Source organism: Molossus molossus, unplaced genomic scaffold (genome assembly GCF_014108415.1).
Source record: "Molossus molossus isolate mMolMol1 unplaced genomic scaffold, mMolMol1.p scaffold_m16_p_14, whole genome shotgun sequence".
NCBI lineage: Eukaryota > Metazoa > Chordata > Mammalia > Chiroptera > Molossidae > Molossus > Molossus molossus.
The window spans coordinates 7,004,925-7,012,643 of NW_023425349.1; the positions used below are offsets into that span (position 1 = coordinate 7,004,925).

General features: G+C 46.4%; 1 pseudogene; it reads left to right on the forward strand.

Annotated features, from left to right (window-relative positions):
• The first annotated feature begins 5,356 nt into the window (after positions 1–5,356).
• Positions 5,357–7,170, forward strand: LOC118629998 (annotated as a pseudogene).
• The last annotated feature ends 549 nt before the right edge of the window (positions 7,171–7,719 follow it).

The window sequence follows — 7,719 nt, forward strand, 5'->3', positions numbered from 1 at the left end:
CTTAGTTTCACCCCACTCATCTTAGGACAGCAAGTCTGGAAGTGGGCGAGGCTGTTACACTGGTTTTGCATCTTTAAGGGATGCCCAGCGCCCTCATGCTTCTCCTTGGCCAACTCTCAGAGAAATTGGCCCACGCCCTCCAGAGCCACGTCATCACGGTGGAAATAGAAGCCCAGGGAGACATAGGTGTGGGAGGCCCGAAGATACAGACTGACCAGGTAGGTGACGGGCCTCCATCTGGGAAGAATAATTCTGATGAATTAGAGAGCTCACGGTTGCTCAGCAATTAGTAGTTAAGCTCAAAAAATGGTGTTGGCTGGTCTCGGAGGCAGAGGATGGCTGGGACGGTTCTGAAGGTGGTGACTGGAAGAGAGGGTGGAGGGTGGTTGGAGGCTGGGAGAAGGGGAGCCCCTGGACTTGTTCTGCCCAACACTGCTGAACCTCGAGACAGACTGGGGGACTGCCAAAGGCACTGCTCTTGGGGTTCCTTTATAATCAATCATCCCTTCTTTCTTGCTCTTTCCCCACTCTTCCCGAAGCAACCACTGGTCTACTTTCTATCACTATAGATCAGTTTGTATTTTCCAGAATTTTACCCAAATGAAATCATGCAGCCCGCACTCTTCCTTTGTCTGGCTTTTTTCTCTCATCCTAATTATTTTGAGATGCTTCCCTGTGGGTATGTTTATCAAGAGTTTACTCTTTTTCCCTGGTCGATTTGGCTCAGAGGTTAGAGCGTCAGCCTGAGGACCAAGGAGTCACGAGTTCAATTCCAGTCAAAGGCATATACCTCGGCTGTGGTTCGGTCTCCAGCCCTGGTTGGGGTCGTGCAGGAGGCAACCAATCAATGTGTCTCTCTCTCGCATTGATATTTCTCTCTCTCTCTCTCTCTCTCTCTCTCTCTCTCTCCCACTCTGTCTGAAGATCAATGAAAAAATATCCTTGAAAAAATATCCTCAGGTGAGGATTAAAAAAAAATAAGATCCAGCCCTGGCCGGTTTGGCTCAGTGGTTAGAGCATTGGCCTGTGGTCCAGAGAGACCAGGGTTTGGTTCCTGCTAAGGGCACGTACCTCGGTTGCAATTTGTCCCCGGCCCTGGTTGGGTCGTGCGGGTGGCAACCACTCGATGTGTCCCTTTCACATCAATGTTTCTCTCTCTCTCTCTCCCTCCCACTCTATCTGAATAAAAAATGGAAAAATGTCCTCGGGTAAGGATAAAAAAAAAAAAAAAAGATTCAAACTCTTTTTTTTTAAATCCTCATCAGAGGACATTTTTCCATTGATCTTCAGATAGAGTGGGAGGGAAGAAGAGAAGAGAGGAAGAGAGGAGAGAGAGAGAGAGAGAGAGAGAGAGAGAGAGAGAGAGAGAAACATCGATGTGAGAGAGACACATCGACTGGTTGCTTCCCACCTGACCCCGACCAGGGCCCGGGACTGAACTGCAACGGAGGTACATGCCTTGACTGGAATTGAACCCACGACTCTTTGGTCCCTGGTCCAACACTCTAACCACTGAACCAAACCAGCCAGGGCAAGAGTTTACTCTTGTATTGCTGAGTATGATATGCTATAATTTGCTTACTTATTCAATCACATATGAATGGCTATTTTAGTAATTTCCAATATTTAGCCATCACAAATAAGGCTGTGGGAATCCTTGTATATGAGTCTTTGTGGGGACAAATGGCTAAATGCCTAAGAGTGGAATGGCTGGATCATACAGTTGGTGTATGTTTTGTGTTTTAAGAAACTGCTAAGCAGTTTTTCAAAGTGGTTGCACCATTTTATGTTCCTTCCCACCAACAACAATACATGAGAGTCGGTGACTGCACATTCTTGCGGAGATTTGGTGGGGTTTCAATTTTAACCATTCTAGTAAGTGTGAAGTGGTATCTTACTATGGTTTTAATTTGCATTTCCGTAAAACTAATGGTGTGGTGATTTGCCATCTGTAGATCTTTGATGAGGTGTCTATTCTATTTAAATTGTCTTATTAATGGCCGGCGGATGTGGCTCAATGAATTGAGCATCGTCCCATGGATCGAGAGGTCCTAGTTCCATTCCCGGTCAGGGCACATGCCCAGGTTGTGGGCCAAATCCCCAGTGGGGGGTGTGCAGGAGGCAGCCAATCGATGTTCTCTGTCAACAATGTTTCTATCTCTCTCACTTCCTCTCTCTCTAAAATCAGTTAAGGAAAAAATTTTTTTAAAAATCAATAAAAACAACCCTGGCCGGTTTGGCTCAGCGGTTGGAGCATCAGCCTGCGGACCAGAGAGTCCCAGGGTCAGTTCCCACTAGGGGCATGTACTCCCCCCAAAAAAAAACAAAAACAAAAAACAAAAACAAAAAAAATAAATAAATAAAATCATTTAAATTGTCTTACTATTTTCTTTTTATCCTCACCCAAGGACATTTTTGCATTCATCCCCAGATAGAACAGGAGGGAGAGAGGGAGGAAGAGAAAGAGAAACACGGATGTGAGAGAGACACACGGAGTGGTCGCCACCCACACGACCCCAACTGGGGCGGAGATAAAGTGCAACCGAGGTGCCCTTAGTGGGAACTGAACCAGGGACTCTCCCGTCTGCGGGCTGTCACTCTCACCGCTGAGCCAAACCGGCCAGGGCTAAATTGTCTTATTAATGTGTTTATATATTTAGAGATAAATCCTTTGCCAACTATATTTTTGCAAATATTTTCTCCCAGTTTGTGCATGCCTTTTCATTTTTGTAACAAACATCATAGATTACTTTGATATACATTGAATCTGAGAATTTATCTTCAATCACAAACAGCGGGAAAAAACAAACAAACAAACAGGAGCAAGAGGTGCTGGCTTATCTAACTGGCAAAAATAAAAAGAGGGCCTGGCCGATGTGGCTCAGTGGTTGAGTGTTGCCGTGTGCACCAAGAGGTTGCTGGTTTGATGCCTGGGTTTCAGGCTTGGTTCCCAGTAGGGGGCGTGCAGGAAGCAGCAGATCAATGGTTCTCTCTCATGTTGGTGTTTCTATCTCTTTCTTCCTCTCTCCCTCTAAAAATATATTTTAAAAATTCTTTTTTAAATAAAATAAAGTAAAAAGAGGCCCCGCAGGCATTGTTGGTGACTGAGGGGGAAGCACTCCTCACACTCTGAACACACTCCTTAAGGAATGGAAATCAATGCAAATCCTGGGACAATTTGCTGATAGTTCACCAAAATCTTTAAATGTGGGTTCGACTCAGCAAGTTCAGTTGTAGGAATTTTTCCTTAAAAAATAAATACACTAGAACCCTGGCTGGTGTGGTTCCGTTGGTTAAGCACTGTCCCGTGCACTGACAGGTTACCTGTTTGATTCCTGGTCAGGGCACATGCCCAGATTTGGGCTCAGTCCCTGGTAGGGGTGCGTGCAGGAGGCAACCAATAGATGTTTCTCTCTTCACATCAATGTTTCTCTCTCTCTCTCCCTCTCCCTTCCTCTCTCTCTAAAAATCAATTTGAAAAAATACACTAGAGCATTAAGTTGTCTGTGCCAGGATCTTTGGTCCTGGTGTTGTGCTGATGGGAGGGGGCTGCAGATGCCCGTGGCTGGACCGCACGAAATCTTGGCACTGTGCCCCTGTGTGCTCAGAGCCCTTTGTCATCAAGCCTGGGTGGAAGGCCAGAGGGACTGGAATTTGATCCGGCAGGGTGGTGAGGAAGGTGCAGTGCAGAATAGAAGTCTGTTCTATTCTAAGCCTGACCTGGCCTCGGAGGGCTCTAGGATTCAGGCTGTAACCAGCCAGCACCAGTGTAGACTGGAAGCCTGGGACACTTGGCTGACATAGCTACCTGGGACCTAAGAAGGGACAGCCCTTTGCCCTCCAAACACCAATAGTTTCCCTGGGACTCAGGGAGGTGGGGCTTTGGCCAGGCCAGGACCACTGACCCTGGGTGAGAGAAGGGCGCTGGAAGCCTGGACATCTGGGTTCTAGATTAGCCCCTGTCCGGCTGTGTGATGAAGGGCCAGCCTGTTCCCTTTCCTAGGCCTCGGCCTTCTCAGCTGGACAGTGAAGAAGTGAATCAGATGGGCAGTCCCCTCTGGCCCCTCCAGTGAGGATCGAAAGCTTGGGTACTGGAACCAGCCAGACCTGAGTTCCATTGCTGTCTCCATCACTTTCTGTGGCACATTATTTAGCCTCTTTGTGCCTCAGTTCCTGTCTCAACTTAAAGCCCTGCAATGGCTTCCATTGTGCTTTGCAAAAAGGCCCTCAGATCTGCCCCTTCCCCTCTCCAGCTCCAGTTCCTGCCACTCTGCTCATTCATCACTGCCAGCCATGCTGGATTCCCCCCACCCCCACCCCAGGGCTTTTCCGCTCTTCCCTCTGCCTGGCAGTCTTCAGCCTCTCTCCCTAGCTAGGTCCTATTCATTCATCAGAGGTCGGAGGCCACTTCCTCAGGGAAGCCTTCCCTAACCCCAGACTGACCTTCTGCTGACCCCGCTCACAGCACAACTGTGGTCATTAAACAATTATGTCTGTGTGATTATTTGTTTGATGTCTGGCTCCATGTGGCACTGTGAGCTCCCTGAGAGCAGGGATGAGACAGTCTTGTTTGGGCCTGTGTCTCCTGTCCCTTGCATGGGCCTGACATAGAGTAGGCACCCCAATAATTTTGTTAATCAAGCAGGGCTAACAGCATATTATCCATCCTAAGATGGGTTTCCCCACGTTCTAACATTTCTGAAATCAGGACATATTTTACAACTGCAGTGACCAGGTAACAACTGTGACCTGTTTGTCAATACCTGCAGGTACGCATCAAAACTTGCAGCCTGGGAGGTCATCCCCGAGGCAAGAGTGCGTACTCTGAAGAATAGCTCTTGATGACACAGGACAATATTGTCTGGAAGAACACGGACCTCAGTGACTCTGAATGGAGGAGCGATACAATAAAGTCAAACTCTGCATGAGCAGAAGTTTCAGGAATATCTTCACTAAATTATTTTGGTCTTAGTTTCCTTTTTATGTATGTATCATACTGATATGTGTAAAAAAAATTTTTAAAAGAACATCTTCAAGACATCTAGGGGGGTCGGTGTGGTGCAGAGTTCTGCTGAGTACCGTTGGTGGCTCCAGAGAGAAGCAATATGTTAAGGACACCTGTAAGAAGGCCTTGGTCCCAGCCGGTGTGGCTCAGTGGTTGAGCGTCGACCCATGCACCAAGAGGTCGCCAGTTCAATTCCTGGTCAGGGCACATGCCCAGATTGTGAACCAAATCCCCAGTGAGGGTGTGCAGGAGGCGGCCGATTGATGTTCTCTCTAATCAATGTTTCTATCTCTCTCTCCCTCTCCCTTCCTCTCTCTCTAAAATCAATAAATAAAAAATGTTTTTTAAAAAATGAAGAGTGGATCTGATAAAACCAGATTTGCCTACGATGGGCTAAAACGTCAGACTCACCAAGCTGATGGTCAGAAATGAAAAAGGGGCTTTTAACCTCTGCTTCCTGGGAGGATGCGCTCTCTTGTGTAGCCGGAATGTTGCAGTTTTCAAGGCAAGGATGTGGTAGGTGGCTTGGTGGATACTGAAGCCCTGGCAGCTCTCAAAGATTTGCTTAATAGAGTGGACTCTGACACCCTGTGAACTGAAGAGGTCTTCCCCACACAGATTTGCGTTCCAGTTATCTTCCCTTTTTTTCAATCCTTGCCCGAAGATATTTTTCCATTTATCTTCAGATAGAGTGGGAGGGACAGAGAGAGAGAGAGAGAGAGAGAGAGAGAGAGAGAGAGAAACATCGACATGAAAGAGACGATTGGTTGCCTCCTGAAAGACCCTGACCAGGGCTGGGGACTGAACTGCAACCAAGGTATGTGCCCTTGACCGGAATCGAACCCACGACTCTTTGGTCCACAGGCTGACGCTTTAACCGCTGAGCCAAACCAGCCAGGGCTCAATTATCTTCTTTTATTTATTTTTTATCCTCACCCAAGGACATTTTTTCCATTTTTTTGTTCAGATAGAGTGGGAGGGAGAGAGAGGAAGAAAGAAGCATCAACGTGAAAGGAACACATTGAGTGGCTGCCACCTGCACGACCCAACCAGGGCTGGGGACAAACTGCAACCGAGGTACACGCCCTTAGCAGGAACTGAACCCAGGTCTCTCTGGACCGCAGGCTGATGCTCTAACCACTGAGCCAAGCTGGCCAGGGCCCTATTATCTTCTTAATACTACAATTGCTGGTGTGGAAGAGGCACATGTTGTACTTCTGGTTGGTACAAATTTGCCTTTTGAGACACTTCTATTAAATGCTAGAATTAGAAAGAGCTGGCTTCATAATGACTTAAAAGTGGCATTTGTAGGCAGCCAAGTGGATCTCACTTACAGAAATGATCACCTGGGAGATTCCCCCCAAACTCTTCAAGACATTGCTTCCGGTAGCCATCCATTCAGCCAGGTCCCGAAGGAAGCTGAAACCCGCTGGTGGTTTTTAGGCAGTTCTGCCCTTCAAAGAAATGATGGGGCAGCAATTCTCGCAGCCGTTTCCAGCATTGCTCAAAGGATTTGGATGAGTAGTGGTGTGGCTGGTGATTGGAAAGTTATGAATATTCTTCATAGGACTGCAAGCCAAGTAGCTGCTTTAGATCTTGGCTATAATCCTGGAGTGGAGGCATTTTGAAACAACCCTCCCAAAGTGCTATTTCTCCTGGGAGCAGATGGAGGGACAGGATTCGCCAAAGGATTGTTTCATTATTTATCAAGGACGTCATGGTGATGTTGGAGCTCCTATAGCTGATGTTATTCTCCCAGGCACTGCTTACACAGAGAAGTCTGCTGCTCATGTCGATAATGAGGGCCGAGCTCAGCAGACTAAAGTAACAGTGACACCTCCTGACTTGGCAAGAGAAGACTAAACAACTATAAGAGCCCTCTTGGAGAGGGGGCTCTGGATCAAGCAAGGAACAGAATGGAAGAAGTTTCTCCTAATCTTGTTCGATATGATGACGTTGAAGGTGCTAATTATTTCCAGCAAGCAAGTGAGCTCTCCAAGCTAGTGAACCAACAACTACTTGCTGAGCCTCTTGTTCTACCTCAGCTAACAAGAAAAGACTGCTATACAACAGATTCAATTAGCAGAGCCTCACTGACAATGGCGTACTGTGTTAAAGCTGTCACAGAGGGTGCCCAGGGAGTAGAGGAACTATCCATATGCTGAAACATCAAGAGGAACTCAGTTTTGCTTTAAGTACTTAATGGACCATTCTGTTGGAGTGATCTCTTAGAGAATTATCTCTCTCTGTTTTTTTTTTTAAAGAAACAATTCTTTGTTGTTGGTTTTTTTTTAGAGAGCGAGGAAGGAAGAAGAAGAGAGAGATAGAAACATCCAGAACACCGACTGGCCACTTCCTGCATGCCCCCCACTGGGTACAACCTGGGCATGTGCCCTGACCAGGAATTGAACCAGTGACCTCTTGGTGTATGGGTTGATGCTCAATCACTGAGGCACACCAGCTGGGCTAGAGAATTGTCTCTTTAAAAAATAATCTAAATAATGTAATATTGAAGGTTCTATCATGCTTTTTTGAAAACAATATTGCAATCATCGAAGAACTTTGAGGTTACAAGAATATCTGTGTATTGTGTGTAAACATTAAATAGTTTAATAAACATGTATACAGATGCTCTTTCTTGTAAAAGCATTGATAGTCTGACGAATACAAAGAAAATCCTTAAAATACGACTTTATCTTTATAGACCGTTTGTT